The 24,125-nt window shown below is 44.7% G+C and overlaps 1 protein-coding gene across 2 annotated transcripts in view; it reads right to left on the bottom strand.

Annotated features, from left to right (window-relative positions):
• FGR (FGR proto-oncogene, Src family tyrosine kinase) overlaps positions 1 to 23,164 on the bottom strand; it is a 211,452-nt gene extending 188,288 nt beyond the window's left edge. The window contains exon 1 of one of the 2 annotated variants that reach the window (XM_077481011.1): positions 22,964 to 23,164. The gene's annotated coding sequence lies outside the window, so the exon portion shown is untranslated. Of the gene's footprint in view, positions 1 to 1,555; positions 1,662 to 22,963 lie in introns of those variants that run through there. The other variant, XM_077481012.1, reaches the window with a different exon arrangement.
• Positions 23,165 to 24,125: the final 961 nt, after the last annotated feature.

Here is a 24,125-nt window from a genome sequence, read left to right as displayed (position 1 = left end):
CCTAATTTTGCTAGTAGGTGTCCCTCATTCCCATCTGAAAAAGTTGGGAGGTATGGTCTCCGTTTTGGGAGACTTCTCCTTCCTGTTTATTTGACTGGTGTCATCCTATCCTCAACAGGGTCACAAGCAGCAATACAAAAAATAAAATCATAGTACAGTGAAGAAAGTTTAGAGCCTCTGTCAGGTTTTTACTCTTGTCTTAGTTCCCGCAGGGGGATATACATTCTTGTCACCTCTGCATGAGTGTTTAAAAGAGAACAGGATTAGGCCCCTTTCACACTGGGGCGGGAGCGGCATCGGCAGTAAAACTGCGGTATTTTTATCGCCACTTTACTGTCATTTTAGCGGCAGTATTAGGCCGCTAGCGGGGGGGGTTTCACGCCTTTTCACTAGCAGCCGTGAAAGGGTTAAAACCACCGCAAAGCACTGCTACAGCAGCGCTTTGCTGGCAGTATAGCCACGCTGCCCCATTGATTTCAATGGGCAGGAGTGGTGTATACACCGCTCCTTCACCACTCCAAAGATGCTGCTAGCAGGACTTTTTTTACCGTTTGGCTTTCACATTGGAGAGACATCAGCGTCTGTTTCAGGTCGGTTTGCAGGTGCTATTTTTAGTGCAATAGCACCTGCAAAACGACCCCGTGTGAAAGGGGACTTAGAAGTACGTAGCTTCTAAAGCCTTACAAACACATCTCCATTGGGACAGAACAGTGTTTAAAACAAAAGTTCTAATCCATCTGCATACTATCCAAAACAAAATATATTTGTGGCTCGAGTGAGGCCTTAAAATGGCTAATGTAGTTATAGTCAGTCATTTTTTTTTATTTCGGGGGGATTTACTTTAAAGAGGAACTGCAGTCTGCTCACACAATTTGTAATAAAAATGTCTTTGCCATTCTGAAGCTTCCCTCCAACCACTTTGCATATTATTTTATATATACTGTGATTCTGTACTTGCCAAATATGCTCCAGAAATCTCCCTCCACTGAGTCTGGCTGCAGCCATTTTAACTGTAGGCAGCTTAAACTGCTGCCTGTTCACTTCCTGGATTTACACAGACACACAGAGGCCCAAATTGAGCTCCGCAGCTCTCATTGGCCCTCTTATGACTCACCCCCCTCCTTTCCTGGCAAACTCTCACAGTACTGAGAGAGAGAGCTGTGCATGATATCATAAGCCTAGGCTTTTTACCAGACAAGAAACAGGAAGTGGGGTGTATAAGGTATTTACTGGTAGAAAAAAAAAATGTTTTACTATCCAAAGTTAGAACAACAAGGGCAGAAGATTTCATAGATGGAGAGATGAAAAAATGACTGAAGGTCCGCCTTTAAGTACGACTTTGTTGACATTCTCTCTGCAGACCTCATCATGGCTTTCTTGCAGCACAAATAGCGTCCCTCGCTGACTGAATGATTTCCTTCTGCAACTGCTATTCTAGTTTACATCCTTTTCTGTCATCTCTACTTCATTATTTTGCAAAAGCATAACAGAGAAGGCAAGTGACAGAACACAATTTCATATATAAATTCTCTCATGGACTTTTCAAGGTACTTACTACATCCAATAGGAAAGTGGCTGCAGGTTTTCCTGATTGTCAGTGGAGCGAGGCTAGAAGTCAATTCTTTTTCTGCTTGCTGCAGGCTTTTGGTGTGTGGAGGAAGGAAGAGCGGGGGAGTGTGAAGGGTGGAGGTATAAGTGTAATATTTAGCAATACAGAAAAGTTAATGACCGTGTGACAAACTTCCCATATTGTACAACATTTGAAATGCATGTTTTTGAATTTTTATGTATAGTCAGATTGCCGTTAGTTGGGGACCATGATGACTAAATAATCTTGGTTGATCATACGGTAGATGAGATTTTGTTCATTGGTTTACAGTTACAGAAATTTGCTATTAAAGGTGTGGGGATAGGGGTGCAGAGGTGAGCTGTGAATGGGAGAGGAGGGGTGAGTTGAGGTGGGGGAGAGAAGTGATGAGCGCTGAAGGAAAAGGGCACAGTTGAGGGCGAAGGGGTGTATAGGTAAGCAGTAAATAGGGTAGATGCAGAAGTGAGCTGTGCACAGTGGGGGTGCAGAGGTGATCTGTGCATGGGTGTGCAGAGGTTAATTGTGGATGGGGTGCAAAGGTGAGCAGTGGATGTTGGTGCAGAGGTAAGCTGGAGGAGAAGTGGTGAGCTGACAGGGTGTGTGGGGGTGCACAGGTTAGCTTCAGATAGGGGTAAAGAGGTGGACTGGAGTGGGGGGAGTGATAAGCTCTGGATTCAGGGTGCACGGTTGAGCTATGGACAGGGGGTGCAGAGGAGCTGTAGATGAGGGGGTGCAGAGAAGCTGTGGGTGAGGGGTGCAGAGAGGAGCTGTAGATGAAGGGGTGCAGAGGTGAGCTGTGGGGGTGTGTGAACACAAGCTGTGAATGGGGGGAGTAAAAGGTGAACTGTAGAATGAGGTGTGGAGGTGAGATGGAAAGAGGTAAGTTGTGGACAAGAGAGGTGAGCTGTAGATGGAGGAGGTGCAGAGGTGAGCTAAGGAGGGGGGAGCAGAGTTGAGCTGTTGATAGGGGTGCAGTGATAAGCTGTGGATGGGGGGGTAGATACAGAAGAGAATTGTGGATTGGGGGGTGTATAGGTGAGCTATGTTTCGGGTGCAGAGGGGCATTCTGTGGATGGGGTGCACTGTGGAGCTAGAGTTGAGGGGAGAAATAGTAAGCTGTGGATAGGGAGTGCAGAGGTGAACTGTGAACGGGATTTGCAGAGGTGAGCAGGGGGTGTTGGGAGATGGGGAGGGGATAAAGACAAAAGTGGCTCAGGAAAGGGTGGTTGGGTTTCTGCACATTCGTTTGTCAAAAGCCCTGGGAGTAATGCTGGCTTTTCCTTAGCTGTGACAACACTTTGGCTTCTGGAGGAAGTCCACACCTGTAATCCAGTGGTTGTGGTAAAGGGGGACTGTGGACAGGGGGTGCAGAGGGGACAGGGGTACATAAGCAACAGAATTAATTTTATTTTTTTACCCTTCTCTATGCTATCTAAAAATGAAAAAAAAAAATGTTTTGGCCATAGATGAGACTGAATTTAGAGCACTTCCCCTCTCCTTCTAACTAGTTGCTGGGTTTGTTTAAATAATAACTATTTTAAATACCCCAAATACATATCTGATCTTGACACATGGTGCACCAGGTCTCAAGCCTTCCATCTTCCTTTCTTGCAGAGGAGGAAGGGCCTTCATTGGGATTTATGTCACTTACTGCTAGATGTGGACACTTTAAGAAGAGTGAAGCTATCACAAAGAGATGACTGACTAGTTTGGGCACAGAGTACATAAGTACAGTATGAGTATACAGTATCTTACAAAAGTGAGTACACCCCTTACATCTTTGTTAATATTTTACTATATATTTCCATGTTACAACACTGAAGAAATTACACTTTGCTACAAGGTAAGTAAAGTAGTGAGTGTACAGCTTGTATAACAGTGTAAATTTGCTGTCCCCTCAAAATAACTCCACACAGCCATTAATGTCTAAATTGCTGGCAACAAAAGTTAGTACACCCCTAAGTGAAAATATCCAAATTGGGCCCAATCAGCCATTTTCCCTCCCAGGTGTCATGTGACTTGTTAATGTTACAAGGTCTCAGGTGTGAATGGGGAGCAGGTGTGTTAAATTTGGTGTGATCTCTCTCACTCTCTCATACTGGTCAATGGAAATTCAACATGGCACCTCATGACAAAGAACTCTCTGAGGATCTGAAAAAAATTATTGTTGCTCTACATAAAAATGGCATAGGCTACAAAAGATTGCCAAGACCCTAAAACTGAGCTGCAGCATAGTGGCCAAGACCATACAGCGTTTTAACAGGACAGGTTCCACTCAGAACAGGCCGCGCCATGGTCGACCAAAGAAGTTGAGTGTATGTGCTCAGCGTCATATCCAGAGGTTGTCTTTGGGAATTGCATTGCTCCAGTTGAAGGGGTGGGAGGGTCAGTCTGTCAGTGAGAATAATAAAGGCTTCAGAACAGGGCTGGATCTTGTCAGATTTTGGGTTGCAGTAAAAAAGTCAAGGGACCATAGTGTCAACAAAACTTTATCCTTGTGGCTATGTGAATGGTGGGTATGGCAAGATTACGTGTGACAATGGGAGTGACTTAACCACTTGCCGACCAGCGCACGACGATGTACGTCGACAGAATGGCACGGGCAGGCAAATGGGCGTACATGTATGTCCCTTTAAATTTGCCGCCCTGCCATCGCGCTGGTCGGGACCTCCGTGAGTCCGGTCGCGGGAGCCGCGGACTCGAGCGCCGGGATCGTCTCGGGGAGCAGCCGAATGAAGAAATGCCGTTGTAAACAACATTTCTCCATTCTGCCTAGCAACTAGTGACGCTGATCTCTGCTCCATGTGATTGGAGCAGAGATCAGTGTTCACTAAATGAAACCCCAACCCCCCCACAGTTAGTAACACACCCCTAGGAACACTTAACCCCTACACTGCCACCCACTGGTTAACCCCTTCACTGCCAGTGTCATTTACACAGGAATCACTGCATTTATATAGCAGTGATTATTGTATAAATGACAATGGTCCCAAAAATGTGTCAAAAATGTCCGAAGGGTCCCCCACAATGTCGCAGTCACAATAAAAATCGCTGATCGCCGCCATTACTAGTAAAAAAAAAATAATAAAAAATTATTAATAAAAATGCTATAAAACTATCCCTATTTTGTAAACGCTATAACTTTTGCACAAACCAATCAATAATCGCTTATTGCAATTTTTTTTTTACCAAAAATATGTAGAAGAATACGTATCGGCCTAAACTGAGGGAAAAAAATGTTTTTTTATATATTTTTGGGGGATATTTATTATAACAAAAAGTAAAAAATAATGCGTTTTTTTCAAAATTGTCGCTCTATTTTTGTTTATAGCGCAAAAAATAAAAACCGCAGGGGTGATTAAATACCACCAAAAGAAAGCTCTATTTGTGGGAAAAAAAGGACGTCAATTTTGTTTGGGAGCCACGTCGCACGACCACGCAATTGTCAGTTAAAGCGACGCAGTGCCGAATCGCAAAAAGTGGTCTGGTCTTTGACCAGCAAATTGGTCCGGTCTGAAAGTGGTTAAAGAGGATGCCTGTGCCTATTCACTGTGTACATTGCACACCTACTATATGCCACTGATCTCGTACCCACAAAATACTGCTATTTACTGAGCCATAAGTGACAGTCGCACTTAAACCTCAGGACAAAGGGACATTTTTATTCAACTCTTTCATTACAATTACATTTCTGCACACAAAAAAATAACACTAAGTCTACCTTAAAGAAAGACTTCATTAAAACCAGCAACTGTTGAGACAGTGAACACTTTGGTCAGGACTTTGAAAGCACAACAGTGTATAGGGTGCAATAGTTAAAGTGGTTGTAAACCCTTACAAACCACTTTGACCTACATGTAAGCCTAGATTAAGGCTTACCCGTAGGTCCAAGAAATATCTCCTAAACCTACACGGTTTAGGAGATATTTGCCAAAAGACAGGCACCGCCGTCTACGGCGATATGTCGCGAGAGGCGACTCCCATGCAGCTCTGTCGAATGACAGCGCCGGAGCAGCGAGACACACCAAAAAGATGGAGGCTCCGTACACGAGGGGACAACGGTGACTTCGCTGGCTCCTGTGTCAGGTAAGTGACACATAATGGACTACTATGCGATGCATAGTAGTCCATTATGCTTTACCTTTGCAGGGGATCAAAGAGGAAGTAAACCCATTAAACCCGCTTTAAGGCCGCATAACCAACGGAAAGCATAAATGTGACTGGTTGCCAATCCATGCCTTTCTGGCAGTGACCAGTATAGATCTAAGTGTCATCAGCAGTGACTTGTATAGATGTTAGCATTTCCTGCAGTGATCAGTTCTAAGTGTCCCCAACAGTGACCAGTATAGATTTCAGTGCCAGCAGCAGTGATGAGTACAAATCTCAGTGTCGCCAGCAGTGGCTGGCACAGATCTCAGTGCCCCTAGCAGTGACAAGTAAAAATGTCATTGTTTGCAGGAGTGACTAGTACAGATCTCAGAGCCCCCAGCAGTGACCAGTACAGATCTCAGTACCTACCCACTGACTCAAAGTAACTGGGCATCCAGACTTCCAGGTTCTGACCAGAGTATACAGTCTAGCCTGGGCATTACCTTGTCTTGCCTTTAGCATGGTGGTAAGTAGTGATGGACGAACTTCCGATGGGATGTTTCGCGAACACGGCCAAAAGTTTGCGGTGGACCCGATTGACTTTGGGGGCCACTGGTCTATCACACCAGTTATAATACTTTTTTTTTTATTGCATTTGTCACTCTTTGTAGTATCGCTGCAGAACCGCTCAGCAGTCACAATGCTGCACAGTGGAAATGCACTATACTATTCTTTCTATATGTGCAAGTATTACTGTACACCTATACCAGTCCTTCAAAGGACCTTTGTGGACCTAATAGTAGCTAGCTAGTAGCAGACTGTCCCTGCTCCAAAACCAAACTGTCCCTCCCTACACTGAGAAACGACACCTGCAGAATCGGTCAGCAGCAGTGCACTATAATATGCTTTCTATATTTGAAAGAAAGTATATTATACGTGTACAACCCTATATACTGTACACCTATACCAGTCCTTAAAAGGACCTTTGTGGACCTAGTAGCTAGTGATTTGTAGACTGTCCCTGCTCCAAACACCAAACTGTCCCTCAGTCCCTACACTGATAAAAGACAGCTGCAGAATCGGTCAGCACTTAGCTCAGCAGCACAGCAGTGAAGTATAATGGGCTTTCTATATTTCTATATTTGAAAAAAGTATATTATACGTGTACAACCCTATATACTGTACACCTATACCAGTCCTTAAAAGGACCTTTGTAGACCTAGTAGCTAGTGATTTGCATACTGTCCCTGCTCCAAACACAACTGTCCCTCAGTCCCCTCACTGATAAAAGACAGCTGCAGAGTCATGCAGCAATCAGCTCAGCAGCACAGCAGTCAAGTATAATATGCTTTCTATATTTGAAAGAAAGTATATTATACGTGTACAACCCTATATACTGTACACCTATACCAGTCCTTAAAAGGACCTTTGTGGACCTAGTAGCTAGTGATTTGCAGACTGTCCCTGCTCCAAACACCAAACTGTCCCTCCCTACACTGATAAAAGACAGCTGCAGAATCGGTCAGCAAGCACTCACCATAATATACTTGAAAGAAAATATATTCTAAGTGTATTACAACCCTATATACTGTACACCTATACCAGTCTTTAAAAGGTCTTTTGTGGACCTAATAGTAATAGCTAGTGATTAAACTGACTGTCCCTGCTCCACACAGCGTCCTGTCCCTACACTGACAAAAGACAGCTGCAGAATCGGTCAGCAGTGCACTCAGCAATCAGCAGCACAGCAGTCAGCAGCCATGCACCAGAATATACTTTGTATCTTTGAAAGAAAGTATATTCTAAGTGTATTACAACCCTATATACTGTACACCTATACCAGTCCTTAAAAGGACCTTTGTGGACCTAATAGTAATAGCTAGTGATTAAACGAACTGTCCCTGCTCCACACAGTGTCCTGTCCCTACACTGACAAAAGACAGAATATAACATGGCCGCCAGATCAGGTCTATTTATAAGGTAGGGGGTATGTCCAATTGTCCATGTGCTGAAATGTCTCAATTGGCTTTCCTGTACCCCGTGATGGATGTGTCATGGGTCAAAGTTCTTCACAATGTAAACAAATATGGCCACCGCGAACAGCGCCAGACGTCCGCCGGTTTGGCGAATCGCGAATGAGCAAAATTCGCTGCAAACCGAACGCCGGGCAAACCGCAAGGCCATCTCTAGTGGTAAGTCTGAGGAGAGCAAAGCAGCCAGGGATGAAGGACAGACTGCTAAGCCACTAACAGTGAATGGCACCTCCAAGGCTCTCAAACACGGTTAGTGGACATGCCTAGGCCGATCAGTCTGTCTTCCCACCTCCCATAGGAGCTGTCCTCGGACTAAAAACTGCACTGGCAGTGGCTGCTAATCTTCAACTGGGCTGGGTTAGGCTAAGATTAAAGTGCCTCATTAAAGGGACGGCCCTGCCAATGCAGCTACAAATACTGTAGTTGATGACTTTTAATTACATAGTTATAATATATAATAAACGTATAAAGTCCATATGCAGCAGAACACACGAGCAACAAGAATAAGTGTCCAAAATAGTGTTTCTATGTATGATCATGCAGGTGAATCCGTGAAGAACCTCTACCACTTGTAATACTAGCAGCTCACCTCAATGAGTGGACCCCTGAATGAACAGAAGGGTCACAAACACTTTCCCCAAAAGGGTATGTATTACAGTGTCAGTAGATGTAATCACCGAGCTGAGCTGACAGGAAGGAGTGTGTTGGCAAAGATCTCTGGCCCCACAAATTGCATGTAATAAAGAAAATGTATAGTGCTCTCTGCAAGGACTGATGTTTGTTATAATATAAGAATAAAACTTACAAACACAGCACTGCAACCCAGTGACTGGTATGCGAGCGTGTACAAACAATTCCACATAAATCAGCGATGGCCGTGAGTGACATCATGTGACTTCCTTCTGTACACATTAAGTCCCAGGGGGCAGGACTTGGCTGATGAGGCCTCGTTAAGTCCCGCCCCCTTGGACGTAACGTGCACAGAAAGGAATCACGTTGCGTCAACCGTGGCCATCACTGATGTGGAATTGTTTGTACATGCTCGCATACCAGGCACTGGGTTGCAGTGCCATGTTTGTAAGTTTTATTCTTATATCATAATAAACATCAGTCCTTGCAGAGAGCACTATATATTTTCTTTATTACATGCGATTTGTGGGACCGGAGATCTTGTCCAACACACTTAGAGTCTGGAGCGCAGAGAGAGGGCTCCTTCTTGTCAGCTCAGCTCAGTGATTACATCTAAGCTTTGACTCCTTGTGACTTCCTAGCAAGCTTCCCACTGTGCATGCACAACACCTGCTGCATTTTGTAAATGGTCCATATCCTTCTGCGACATGTCCTAGAATGCTATGGGTAAAGAGAAAGGGGTGAACTTCCACTCTGAAGCGGAAGTGGGAGCAGGTACCTGTCAAACCTAGGTACCCACTCCCCAAAAATAATTCTATTGTGCCAAATGTGGAGGAGGGGGGACCCCATAAAGCAGAACTTCCGCTTTAGGGTGAGTAAGGAGCTTAGGCTGACTTCTAAAGTTTTATATTTCAGCTTGGGTTAAGGATGTTTTAAAGTGAATTTAAATCCAAGAACAATAATGGAATATAATTCGGTGTACCACTCCACAGATGTGGTGGCTCCACTTGTTTTCTTATGTTCATTTTTTTTTCTCTTTATTATCACCTGGTAAGTATGCCAGTAAAATGCTTCCTGTCCTGGATGACAATGTTGTATTCACTCATTATACTGTACTATACTCTTAATCTCCATAATATAAGGTAATATAGAATGAGGTGTTCTTTCACAGGGGTGCACTGGGCTAGGTTAATAACACTCCTTAAAATGTACACATGTATTGAATTTCTGGCAGGATCAATGGATTTGTTTGCACTTATTGAACACCTTTTAATGGTATCCATGATAACTGCTTAAGGGTCCCCATTCAGGCTGTCAAGGTCCAGTGAGTTGGATGCCGCTGGCTAGTGAGGGTGCAGGCTGAAGAAAGGTCTGTCCAGACCCAAAGCATACTGCAAAAATGGGAAGAGATAGCCCAGCCGCTGCACTCCTCACCTGGCCTGAGTGGTTAGCAGATGAATGCAGGTAAAAGCAGCCTCAGCGTGATCATCCAGACCACAACTTCAATGTGTTTCGCCCACGGGGCGTGGCTGTTTTTACCTGCTTTCACCTGCTAACCACTTGGGTTGGGTGAGGTGTTTAAAGAAAAAAGGGTACTTGTCACTACCTATTGCTATCATAGTTATCCATTTACATTCCCTAAGATAACAATAAAAATGATAAAAAAAAAAAAATTAAAGGAACAGTTTAAAAATAAAATAAAAAAGCAAAATAAATAATAATAAAAAAAGCACCCCTGTCCCCTTGTGCTTATGCGCAAAGGCGAACGCAAAAGTCGGTCTGGTGTCATATGTAAACAGAAATTGCACCATGCATGTGAGGTATTACTGCAAAGGTCAGATCGAGGGCAGTACTTAGCAGTAGACCTCCTCTGTAAATCTAAAGTGGTAACCCTTAAAGGATTTTTAAAGCTTTTAAAAATGTATGTAGTTTGTCACCGCTGCATGTTTGTGCGCAATTTTAAAGCATGTCCTGTTTGGTATCCATGTGCATAAGATCATCTTTTTTATCTCATCAAACATTTGGGCAATATAGTGTGTTTTGGTGCATTAAAATTAAAAAAGTGTTTTCTTTCCAAAAACACTGTGTTTGAAAAATCGCTGCGCAAATACTGTGTTGAAAAAAAGGGCCTTTGCTTTAAAAAAATATATATGTTTTGTTTTTTTTAAATGAAGAGAAAAGAAAACATAATTTTTTTATTTTTTCAATTTTCAAAACTTTGTGACAAAAAGAGAGATCTGCAAAATACTCATCATGCCTCTCAGCAAATAGTTTGGGGTGTCTACTTTCCAAAGTTGGGTCATTTGAGGGGGGTTGTGCCATCTGGGCATTTCATGGCTTCCCAAACTGTGATAGGCAGTGAGGAGTCAAATCAAAAATCTACGCCCTTAGAAAGCCTGAAGGCAGTGATTGGTTTTCTGGGTCCTATATGCGTTTAGACTGCCAAAAAGTCCCACATATGTGGTATCCTCATACTCAGTAGAAGCAGTAGAAGGCATTTCGGTGTCTAATTCGACATATAACTGCCATGTTTGAACAATATATCATTTAGTGACAACTTTGTGCAAAAAAATAAAAAAGTTTGTAATTTTCCCGCAACTTGTGGCAAAATATAAAATATTCCATGGACTCAACATGCCTCTCATCAAAAAGCTCAGTGTCTACTTTCCAAAATGGGGTCATTTGGGGGGGGGGGGGGGGGGGTTGTTCTATCTCTGCATTTTATGACCTTTGGAATTGTGATAGGTAGTGAGGAGTGAAATCCAGAGGAGACCCTTCATCAGCCCTGACTGTGAAACAAATTGTCTCTTTGCTCTTGGGAGAGTGTTAGCCTGGTCTTTTGTCACTTTATGAAAGTGTTGGCGCACTGCTAAAGAAAAGAGGCAGGCTCTGAAGTTCCTGAAGAGCAGCTGGACAAATCTCTTGGCAGGGGGAGAAGTCACCACTCTGCAGAGGAGGAGACAGAAACGCAGTTGTGCATGCCGCCATCACAGGTCCACATGCTGCAATACTGCTACAGGGGGAGAAGCATGGAGCATCTCAGAGTCTCCATGTCTGATTGGAAAGTAATTGCACCGACATCAGTCCTGGACCAGGCCGGCTGAAAGAGGTCCTTACCAACACCGGAGTACGGTATGTACCAGTTGGTAACCTGGCGCTCTATACGGTGGGAGGCTATGAAGCAATTGGGCTGTTGTGTTCAAAGTGCTCAGGACTGGCTACTAACAGTTTGGCCCTGGATCACCTGCGGGCAATGCAGGGAGCCACTACTAGAGGTAGTCTCACCAGCCTTATCCCAACGGGTGCTTTAAGTGGATTGTGTCATGTGTGTCACCACCCCTGCTCCAGAACCAGTTCCTGTGGTCACTGCTACTGTCACCCTGTCGGCTGAAGTGACCGCTCCTCCAGCTAATGTGACTGCTCCAAAGTCAGGTGCTTCAGTGATCTTCTGTTCCTTGATGGTGAAACCTCCCAGGGAGAAGACTACTGAGCCTGGTAAGACTGATGTGAGCGAGGGCAGTGTGCCTGTTGGGACTGTAAAACCTGTAGCCACTAAGGAAGCAGAGTCAGTCTGCTGTTGCACGTTTAAAGTTTGATCTGCTACCACTGAAGAGTTCTCTACAGAGTCAGATTCTGATATTCTGTCTGATTGGATCTCCGAATGGTTCTCTGACCCTGTGTCTTGGGGTGAGAGATGGTCTGATAGTGATGCTGAGCAGTGAGCAACAGCATGAGCCTGCAGAGGAGGAAGTTCTCTCAACTACCCATACCTCCAGTATCAGGCCTGAGTTGTTTGCATCAATATCTCCGTGTAAATGCTTTAGAAGAAGAGCGATGGGAACACTGTGTTAAAACTGCAAATGCTGCTGTATGAAAGCTAGACAGAATTGCGGGTTATCCTGTTAAGTGTGCTCCAGATACCCCAGTGCTACCGGAATGTGGGGATCCCAAGCTTATACCAAGATTGTCAAAGTTGCAAGGAGTTGTCATGAGAAAAGTGGCTGAGGAATATGGCTACTTGTACCCATATGTGCTAGAGAGTTTGGAGGCTGAAATCCAATGCAAAGGGGCACAGTGGGTTGATACTGCTATTTGTAATTACCTGAAAATTCCTGCTCACTGTGAGGTAAAGAAGTTGTCACCTAGACATGTAGGAATATGCACAAATGTCTTTCAAACCTGGGATTATGGTCATCATATTTACCCCGACTGTTATTCGAAGGCGTAACCAAGCTGATGTGCGGCATTACGTCACTTCTATTGGATCATCTGGGAAGCCTGTTAAACTACCCGATCCTTGTTACTACTAGGGATGGGCCAAAAGAAGGCAAAGTCCCCTCCCTATGTGGGAGTTACAGGCCTATTTTCCTACTAAATACAGATCTGAATTTATTCATCAAAATAATTTCAACCAGAATACAGAAACACCTCCCCTGTCCTTATTCACTTAGATCAGGTAGGCTTTGTCCCACTCAGAGAGGCTAGGGACAACACAACTAAGGTTCTTAACCTACTTCTGTTTCAATATGTTTATTGTGAATTTTTGAAGAAGCAGTAATAAACAAAAGAGCATAATCATCTCCTTGTGAGCCCTCGCAGGGGCCACTCATCACAAATATAAATCCAAAGGGCTAACTATCACAATATATTCCTGATAAACACAGGGAAAAAAAAGGGGAGATGAGCAAAAAATGGGATCTAGACTGATTCAGTGTCAAACAACTCGTCTCTCAATCATGGTCTGCAAGTAAGCCCTGTTCCTGCCACCCCCGTCCATGGGAGGTAGCAGTTTTTATTTAGAAATATGAGAGAGTACTAATGAAAGAGAAAAGAAATAGGGAACAGAAGAAAGAAGGGTAGAGAGAAAGAGAAGACAAAAAAAAAGGGGGGGGGGGAGGAAGGGGGGAAAGCTCGGGCTCGGACGCCCCGCCGTTCTTAACCTACTTCATGTTGCCAACACCACTAATACTCTGTGTGTTTTCTTAGGGACAGACACTTAAAAAGCCTTCGACTGAGTTCATTGGTCATTCATGTTCTCGGTCCTGTGACATATAGGCCTGGGAAACAAGATGGTGAATTGGATCAGGTCCATATACACCGGCCCAACAGCCAGGGTCTGAGCTAATGGGGTTTTGTTGGAACCCTTCAGGATCACTAACGGGACTAGACAGGGATGCCCCCTGTCAACCCTCCTGTTTTCCCTGGAGCCATTTCTGTGTCACGTGCGGCTAAACCCGGATGTCACAGTTATTTGGTGTGGGTAACTCACAACAAAAAGTATCAGCATATGCAGATGATATGATGTTTACACTTACAAAATCAGCGCTATCTCTCCCAAACCTGCTAATTCAAAATCTATGGCGAGATGTCCAACCTAAAAAATCAATTTTACTAAATCGGAAGCGATGGGGGTGGGTGTATCACAACCACGACTTCTCCAACTTCGAGCGGCCTTTAAATTGAAATGGACAGACACCGCTTTAAAATACTTATGCACCACCATCCCAACAAAATTCTCCAACATATTCAACCTAAACTTTCCCCCCTCTGAAGTCGGTCTGGACCCTCCTTAACAAATGGCATATGGGCCTTCAATATATTGAAAATGTGCATCCTCCCAAAAGTTGTATACCTTCTTCAGGCCTTGCCTATCCAAATCCCTGCAAATTTCTTTAAATCAACGCACTCACTGTTCACAGAATACCTCTGGGCCTGCAAACTACCGCAACTGAGCAGGGCATTACTTTCACTTCCTAAACCACATGGAGGCTTGGCAATGCCAGAGGTGCGCACCTACTATTATGCAACACATCTTAGTAGGCACATAGACTGGTACCGCCATCATGATGCTAAGCTGTGGCTACGTTTGGAACAGGCACAGAGTCCAGTACCTCTTAACAGAGCACTGTGGTGTTACGCATCACTACCTACCATCGCTACCAATCAAAGGACACCCCCTCATTGGACCCACCCTATGCCTTTGCGCTAATTTACCTCTCCCGGACTGTTATCTCATCTGAGAACTCTCCTGCAGCCCCAATACTAGGCAATACACAATTCACACCTGAACTTCAAGACGGGATATTTCAGAACATGATCAGATCAGGCTATTACCAAGCCTCACACTTCCAGACCATGGAAAGATGGGTGTCCTTAACGGAACTTACAGATCCTACAGGCCCTTTCCACTTGGATTTCTTGAGAGCTCTTAAACAAGGTAATTTCTTAAACTCCCTTCCACACTCTAGAGACCCTGGCCAGCCTCTCACGACCTTTGAGGACTGCTGTTCAGACACTGGCGCTCTACCACATACACTTTCACTCACATACAAACTGCTGATCACACGCCCACAAGATTTTCAACCCCCGGGTTTCATTGGGTGGGAAGGGGAGTTAGATTGTCACTTCAATCCAGCTCAACGTCTACACATGTACACAAATCTTCAATCTGTACAAAAGCTCAGGAGACCAATTTTAAAATCCTGTCACATTGGTATAGAACCCCCGGCACAACCACACAAATACTTTCCCTTGACCTCCAACCTCTGCTGACGATCTCAGAGTGAGCGAGGAACTCTCCAACACATCTTTTGGTCATGCCCTAAACTGACAGACTTCTGGAAAAAAGTATGTCAAATCACACAAAAGTTTACTGAACGCTCGGTTCCGGACGACCCAGCCTTTTTCCTCCTACATGCTTCAGAGACCTTGGCAAAAGTATATAAAAAAATCCATGATCTGCCTGCTCCTTGACGGCGCCAAGGCTTCCATTCCCCTCCTTTTGGAAGTGACCTCACCCATCGACAATTGACCAATGGCTTAGAAAAGTCAAGGACATAAGCAAAATGGAAGATCTTATCCTCACTACCAGACATAGGGAAGAACAGTAATCCAAAACCTGGAACCTGTTTATATTCTCGGATGAGGGCCAAACCCCCTTGGGAAATGATACTGAAGCCTGATTTTCCAAGGCATACCCCAATTTATATCTCTGCAGTGCGATGACCACACCAAACTGGTCTATTACACTCTAGACATCAGGTGGGCCCATGTTCATGGCTCTCCCCACCCCCTCCTCTTTCTTTGCCCTAACTCTTACTCTCCCTAATCTCTCTAACCTATACTTTTACTCTCTTCTTCTTTCTTCTCTCACTCTCTATTTTTATCAGACAAATAAAGAAAACTGTGGAGGATAAGACCCAGGGGGAAACTTACCGATCTATATATACGTTGACAGAATTGCTCTGATGGGGAAGTCTGGGATATTCATATGCCCTTCTTCTCCCCCTCATATGGCGACATGATTGATGTTTATTACACGTTAAACTGTTTGTCCATACATTATGTGTCTGTATTACTCTGTCTTACCTGGGCCCTTGGGGTCTTGTCTTTTACTTTAAACTAAATAAAAATAATAAAAAAAAGAAATATACTGCGTTAAACGGCTTGTAACGCACTGAAATGTACGGCGTTAAACTAAAGGTAACACATTGAAATTACTCAAAATTGAAACTTTCAAAATTGTCGCTTTTGTTTATAGCACAAAAAATAAAAACCACAAAGGTGATCAAATACCACCAAAAGAAAGCTCTATTTGTGGGAAAAAATGGACGTCAATTTTGTTTAGGTACAGCTTCACATGACCTCGCAATTGTCAGTTAAAGCGACGCAGGGCCGAATCACAAAAAAATGGCCTGGCCATTAAGGGGGAAAATTCTTCCAATCCTTAAGTGGTTAAAGTAGAACTATGGGCAAAACTTTTTTTCAAATTTTGGATAAAATAAGAGAGTGTTATAGGCCGTCAGTTTATTTTTTGACATCTGTGTCCCACTGGAGAGAGTTACCTTACCTTCCTGTCCTATAGCCAAAACAGGAAATTAAGGGAATTCCTTAGTGACCTCCAGGTTACCAGAACTAGTGTCCCCTTTGGAAAATTTCCCCTCTATTTCCCCTCTATTACTTTTCTGGGAACAACCCAAAATTTGGGGTTTTCTTTTAATTCCACTTTTGATGATAATGGTAAATGGAACAAATAGAGAGGGTAAATCTACCTAATGGGAGCACGTACAGCAATAAAAAAGTATAGGAGCTTAGGGAGGATCACCATTTTAATGGATGTGATCCGCCCCAGAAGTGATATGTGGTGCGCCTTCCACTTGTGGACTAGTTCCCTAATCGCCAGATAGAGGGGGGGGGGAATTGGCCCAATATAGAGTGTGGAATGACGGTGTGATAAAGACCCCCCCAGGTATTTAAGGGAGGAACTCTCCCCCTTATAAGGGAACACGGATCGCAGGTGGGTTGTCTCGTCCGTCGCCATATTAAGCGGAAGGACCACTGATTTAGACACATTCATTTTGTATCCCGAAAGCGCTCCATAGCAATCCAGCTCAATGTGGAGGTTGGACAGTGAGATCCTAGGCTGGGTCAGGGTAAGGATGACGTCATTGGCAAACAGCGATATTTTAAATTCCCTGCCCCTGACCGGGATCATCTGGGTTGCCTTTAATGGCAGCCGCCAGGGGCTCTACACACAGTGCAAACAGCAGAGGGGAAAGCGGACAGCCCTGGCGGGTGCCATTACCAATGGAGAAAGTTGAAGATGTGGCAAAGGGGGTTTTAACCTGTGAAGAGGGGGTGGTGTAAAGGTGATGTACCGCGTGCAGGAATGGTCCCCGAAAGCCCATACGGTGTAATGTAGCCGTCATAAAGGGCCAGCTCAGGCGGTCAAACGCCTTTTCCGCATCTAAACTCAGGACCAGAGATGCCAGGTTTTCCCTGTTAGCAACGTCGACAAGATCAATAATTTTCCTGGTATTGTCTCCCACCTGTCTCAGAGGGACAAAGCCCACTTGATCCTTATGTACTAAGGAGGGGAGGATCGCATTTAAGCGATTCGCCCAAATCTTTGTGAAAATTTTCAAATCCGCATTCAGCAGGGCTATGGGCCTGTAGCTGGCACAGGAGGTCGGATCTTTATCCGATTTAGGGATAAGGGAGATAAACGAACCCAGCATCTCGGCCGGGACCAGGGATTGTTGGAGGAAGGCGTTCAGTTCCCAGAGGTCCGTGTCCTGCATTCGGGGTAGTGCGATATTTTCTAGGTATTGGGTTATACGGTCAGTCAATCCCGGGGTCGGGGGATTGTGGGGAATGTCCGGCTTGTTGTACAGATCCGTGTAGAAAGACCCCCGAAGATGGGCCTCAAGGGTCTTTAGCCGCTTCTCAGCCAATAACCTGGCCCGCTTCAGGGCTGAGGAGAGGGCAATGCAGCGACCCTAATGACCGCCTTGTGGGCGGCCCACAGGGTGGTGTGGGAAATATCTGGGGTGTCGTTGTACGAGCTGTTTAAAGTCATCCTTCGTTGGAATGGTTTGCAAGTAGGCCTGCCAGGGGGAGTGAACTAGAGGTCGACCGATATATCGGCCGATATTTGGCATTTTTTAAGTAACCGGCATCGGCCGATTGTGCTGATAAAAAAGCCGATTACATGTTCAGCGCGACTTGCAAAAGACTTCTGTAATATGTAAGTTGCCTGAAGACATCAGTGAAGGACTTTCCTCCTCTCTGGGCAGGCTGCCAAGAAAAGATCAAAGTGATACAATGTTTCTTCTTCAATGGGCTGAACTCCCTGTGTAGAAGTTCTCAGTTTAACCATTTAAAGACTAAATCTTTTCTGACACTTGTTGCTTACAAGTAAAAATCCAGTATTTTCTGCTAGAAAATCACTCAGAAGCCCCAAAAATTATATATATATATATATATTTTTTAGCAGGGACCCTAGGGAATAAAATAGCGGTTGTTGCAATATTTTATGTGATGCGGTATTTGCGCAGAGGTCTTTCAAACGCAAGTTAGCCCTTTTTTTTTCGTCCAAAAGTACCTGTTTTTGTGTATTTAATAAATAGTTTTTTTTTAATCTAAATTATACATACAAGTGAACTGATTGGAGGTTTGTTTTGTTTAATAAATGTGTAAGAAATTTTCTGCATCACTTATTAAGGCTGCTTTCACACTGGATCGGGCAGGCGTTGACGGTAAAACTCTGCAAGTTTTAGCAGCGATTTACTGTCATTTTAGCCCCGCTATTCGGCTGCTAGCAGGGCAGTGAAGCACTGCTGCAAAATCGCATTACATGTGCTTCAGCAGTGGTGACCATTCATTTCAATGGGCAGGAGTGGTGGAGGAGCGGTTTACACCGCTCCAAAGATGCTGCTTGCAGGATTTTTTTTTTTTTAACGTCCTGCCAGCGCATCTCCTCATTGTGAAAGCACTCGGGCTTTCACACAGACTGCAGTGAAGCCGTTTTGAAGGCAATTTACAGGCGCTATTTTTAGCCCAAAATCACCTGAAAAACGCCCCAGTGTGAAAGGTGTCCAACTTAGATTTTATGAGATGAAGGGGGAAAAAAAAATAAAAGGGAAAAAAAATAAAAAAAATTGGCCTAACATATTGGCCCAAAAAAATCTGCAATATATATCGGCCATCGGCCGCCACGATTTCTAAATATCGGCATCGGCATCAGCCAGAGAAAAACCCATATCAGTCAACCTCTAGAGTGAACACCTCCGTGCTGTTTCAGGGGGGGTTGGGGAGATAGAGGGTGGGAGGGAAGATCCCCTCGTTTGGCTCCCGGGTAGGAGAGGAGGGCCAGGATGGCGTGGGGTACCATGGGTCAGTCCAGAAGGTGGCATGGGGAGAGCAGGGCGAGGGGTCCGGCCGGTCTTCCCTTAGGGGCTGAATATAGGCTCGGGCCACCTGAGCATAGGAGGGGAGAGCAGCTGCGCGGTCCCTGGTTAAACTGGGGTCCATGGAGCGGGGCGGCCTCTGTGCTTTAGGGGAAGCCGGTAATGGCCAGGCCGCACGGTCCCCCTCCGCAGCTGCGGGGGGTGCCTCACCCCCCCTGTAAGATGTGGGGCCCGAGGGGGCCTGGGAGTCCTCCATGGCATCTGATTGGGTGGGGGAGAAGCAGCCACTGGTGGCCGTGCCCGGGTCCAAGGTAGTCCGCAGGAGGTGGGAAAAAGCCTCCGAGCACTGGGTGTGCAGTAAGGAGGGTGGTGGGTCTGCGGCCTGCTCACCCTGGAACGAGGGGGAGGTGCAGGATGGGTGGCCCTGTTCATCCACCCCAATGGATGGCCCGGCATGCATGGGCTCCCGTGGGTGGGCCGGACAGTCCAAGGGCTGCTCAGGGCTGGGTGCAGAGAAAGGCCTGGGTACCTGATGTGAGCCCGCTGGGCCGGCCGGCACTATCTTGCCGCTGCGGCCTAGTCCGGGCTGCAGCTGGTGAGGAGTAGTTGTGGCCTGTACATCCCGGGGCTCAAGTAAGGGGCCAGGAGGGCGGCGCGGATCATCCATCTCCCACGCGGCCGCAGTGGGGTGCAGGGGCTGCCACGGGGGTTCCATCTGGAGGCCGCGATGTTGCAGATGGGGCGGCGTGGGGACCCGATGGCGGGCATCTGAACTGTCCGGCGCCATCTTGCTGCCGTCGCCCGGTGACACTCCGGGCGGCTGGAAATAGGTTTTAAGTGGAGCCCGGCAGGGGCTGAGACGCACCCCGGGCTGAGGAGGAGCGTGTAGCCCGCAATCTCCTCATGATGCAGCAGAGAAAACCCCCGATAAATGCCGCTGTAGCGTCGGGCTGGAGGAGAGCTCCTACTCATAGCGTCCTTCCAGCTCGGCTTCCGGACACGCGCCCCCCCCCCCCCCCCCGTACATTTCAATAGACTAAAATCTAATGGGTTTAGATAAATTGTAATGACTTATTTAAGCATTTCTCTACAATTTCCAAACTCTTAAATATACTTCTGGATTAAAAATCTAACATGTCATTTATAGTATTAAGGTTTGAACATGCACTACAGACACAGATTTATCTGTTAATTTCTACGTCAAATTTTAATTTAGTTTTAGTCATAGTCTTTTTACTAAAATGGCATTTTAGTTGTATTTTTAGTTGTATTTTAGTCACCTGAACTGTTTTAGTCATATTTTAGTGTTCATTTTGAAGATGAAATTAACACTGGTCTCTTCTTCCCCAGTGCTTTGGGTCTTCTGCTCTTGGCTTAGAAGGAGCAAGGGGGTTATGAACTTGTTTCATAGGCATGCAATTACCATTTGATTAACTGGTTCATGCATTGTAAGAAATATCTTAGTTATAGAAAGATATCTGCTTATCTGCACAATACTACAAGATGATTAAAAAGATGATAGCATTAATCAAGCCTGCCAGCGTAAGAAAATTTGAAAGCATGGATTAGCTAAATTAGGAGATTTTTTTTTTTTTTCTGTGACAGTGTGCTTACTAATGCTTGCAGGAAGTGGTCACGTCCTGTCTACACATGGGATCTCATCTTAAACCTTCCCACAAAATGATTTTCATTAAAAAAAAATTATATATATTTTTTTGAATGTGTATTTTTCTCTGTATGTCTATTTGGCGGATAGCCATAAATAGGCCACAAATTCATATCTCTATATATTAAGGAGTTGCACTGGATGTTGAAAATAGTATGTTAGTAATAATACACTGAACATGTATCTTGCTCCACTACATACATGTTTACTGTGCATGCCATTAACATTCATGTATGTGATAGGCATACAGATCCAATGTGCCCATTCTGTCTCTTCTGTATGACAGGAAAATAAAAAGACTTTTAAATAACAATAGACTAATAAAGTTCAACCAATCACTTTTTACTCCAACCTAGTGGTCCAAGAATATCTACTAGGGGTGCAACAGATCAAAAAACTCAAGGATCGGATCGTTCCTCAGATCAGAGTCACGGATCGGATCATTTTTCAGATCAGCAAATAGTAATTGAATTTGCAAAAACCTGTGAAAATGCCACCACCATATAGTCCCCGCTGCAATATACATCTCCCCCACTGTAATATCCACATCATCTACCCCAATGTAATATTGGCTGAGCATGGATGGGTATGGCTGGGTATTGGCAGGGTAAGTATTGCAGGGTATTGGCAGGGTATTGCAGAATATTGGCAGGATAAGTATTGGCACGGTATTGCAGAGTATTGGCACGGTATTGCAGAGTATTTGCGGGGTTATGTATTACAGAGTATTTGCGGGGTTATGTATTGCAGAGTATTTGCGGGGTTATGTATTGCAGAGTATTTGCGGGGTTATGTATTGCAGAGTATTGGCGGGGTTATGTATTGCAGAGTATTGGCGGGGTTATGTATTGCAGAGTATTGGCGGGGTTATGTATTGCAGAGTATTGGCGGGGTTATGTATTGCAGAGTATTGGCGGGGTTATGTATTGCAGAGTATTGGCGGGGTATGTATTGCAGAGTATTGGCGGGGTATTGCTGGGATGGCTGTGGCTGCCATCCGATTTCTCCCCTCCACTGTACAGATCAGTACAGAGAGGGGAGAGAGGAACCGTCACAGAGTGATCACATTGTAAACGCCGACGGGTGTACCAAGATGGCCTCCGCTCCGGAACTAGGCCGAAGCTGCGGCCTTTCCTAAGGCCGAGACTGAGGAGCGGGGTGACCCGTTCGGATCGCGGATCGGTGCTGATCCGTTGCACCCCTAATATCTACTGATGTGTTTTCTTTAATACCCAGGTCACCTGAGCATGCTAAAGCTGCAGTTATTAAATATACAGTCAGGGGCGGACTGACAACTCATGGGGCCCCCGGGCAATAGGAGATTATGGGGCCCCCAGGTAATCAGATTATGGAGCCACACAGTATACACAAACGCACACACACAGTATACAATCAGACAGGTTACACATACAGGTACACACATTATACACAGATATGTTTCTATTGGCTGAGAAGGTACTGGAGAGGTGGGGCAGCTATAATCTCAAAAGGATGTCGGTAAGGGGCATTTCAGAGGCAGATGTAAAAAAAAAAGCTGAGAAGGTACTGGAGAGGTGGGGCAGCTATAATCTCAAAAGGATGTCGGTAAGGGGCATTTCAGAGGCAGATGTAAAAAAAAAAAAACACAGATTTTTACATACTGTCCCTGGTTTTACTGAGGCTGGCAACCCTGATGGGGCCCCCTAGTGGCCCGGGGCCATCGGGCAGTGACCGAGTGGTTGAATGGTCAGTCCACCCCTGTATACCGTATTTATATAAAGTAGCGGCAATAATATATGCCATGCTTTTTACACTAACAGCAGTCTGTGCCCTCAAGAAGCTTACAATCCAAAGTCTCTATCTCACATGCTTGCAAACACATACTAAGGTCAATTCGCATAGGATCCAATTAATAGAACAAAATGTTATCGGAGTGTGGGGGGCAACTTACACAAGCACAGGGAGATCAAGCAAACTCCATGCACTCCACTCTGTCTGGGATAGTGTTACAAGAAGTGCAAACCTTGAAGCTACTGTGCTGCTCAGAGTTATTGGATAGTTAAAATACAGTATACAGTGTAAAAATATATCTAGTATTAGGTGCGCACAGCAACTGACTAACAAACTTATTAAAATTTCTTCATTTTGGCAAGCATTTGAAAATCATTAGAAGATGCAAATAAAATGTATTCGCCTCTATGAAACATGTAAATTTTTTGCCAGCTTTTGTAGTTAGATCTAATTCAGATAAAAATCAATCATTCATATATAAGAAAATTATGTGTCCTACCTGGAAGTGCGTGACTGCACAACGCGTGTCCTCCTCCCTATACCAAGCGATTTCTTTGGTCGTTTGTCTTGTAAGTTCTCTGCCTTTCACTATGTGTCTGTAGATTCTCTTCTCTTGCTCTGTTTCACACAAATCTCTCCCTCAAACTTCCTCCTTTCTATGGTTCCTCTTTACTGTCCTCTGAGTTTGCAGTATACTTACTGAAAATTGGAAATTTAGTCATTAACACATCATTTTCCTCCAGACTTTAAAGAAGGAAGTGAAATGCTTAAAGGAGACTGCATATATTTATATTGACATATTTGTCATTTTATAATGGAACTTACTGCATAAAATAATGATACAGACACTGTTTATAGCAACTAGCTAGCTATAGTTGTTAGTGAATTTTGGGGACCTTAAACCTGTTTCTAAGTGCAAACCTAAAATCCCCCCTCTTATAAGTCTCTGCCTTCGCAGGTATCACCTATCTCTATCATTTATTCTCACCTTAAAACCCCCCCGCCTACTGCCCTGTACACACGGTTCGACTTTCTGACAACAAAATCCATCGCATTTTTTTCCGACGGATTTTGGCCCAAACTTGTCTAGCATGCACACGGTCGCACAAAGTTGTCAGAAAATCTGATTGTTCTGAATGCGGTAACGTAAAACACATACGGCGGGACTATAAACAGGCCATTAGCCAATAGCTTTCGTCTCATAATTTATTCTGAGCATTCAATTTATTCTGAGCATGGCACTTTGTCCGTCGGAATTGTCTACACACGATCAGAATTTAAATGATCGGATTTTATTGTCGGAAAATTTTAGATCCAGCTCTCAAACTTTGTGTGTTGGAAATTCCGACTGAAAAAGTTTGATGGAGCCCACACACGATCCGATCGCACATTTTCCGTTGGAAAGTCCAACCGTGTGCACAGGGCATAAAACTCTTATGCCGTGCACACACGATCGGAATTTCCGACAACAAAACCGTGGATTTTTTTCCAAAGGATGTTGGCTCAAACTTGTCTTGCATGCACACGGTCACACAAATGTTGTCGGAAATTCCGAACGTAAGAACACGGTGACGTACTAGACTCATGACGAGCCGATTTGAGAAATTTGAGAACCTGCTTTCAAGCATTTGTGGCCGGATATTCTGAAGGAAATGTTCGAT

The sequence above is a fragment of the Lithobates pipiens genome, unplaced genomic scaffold (genome assembly GCF_037356315.1).
Source record: "Lithobates pipiens isolate NorthernLeopardFrog02 unplaced genomic scaffold, aLitPip1_a1.2 Scaffold_16, whole genome shotgun sequence".
Lineage (NCBI taxonomy): Eukaryota > Metazoa > Chordata > Amphibia > Anura > Ranidae > Lithobates > Lithobates pipiens.
This window is presented reverse-complemented; position numbering and strand designations above follow the sequence as displayed.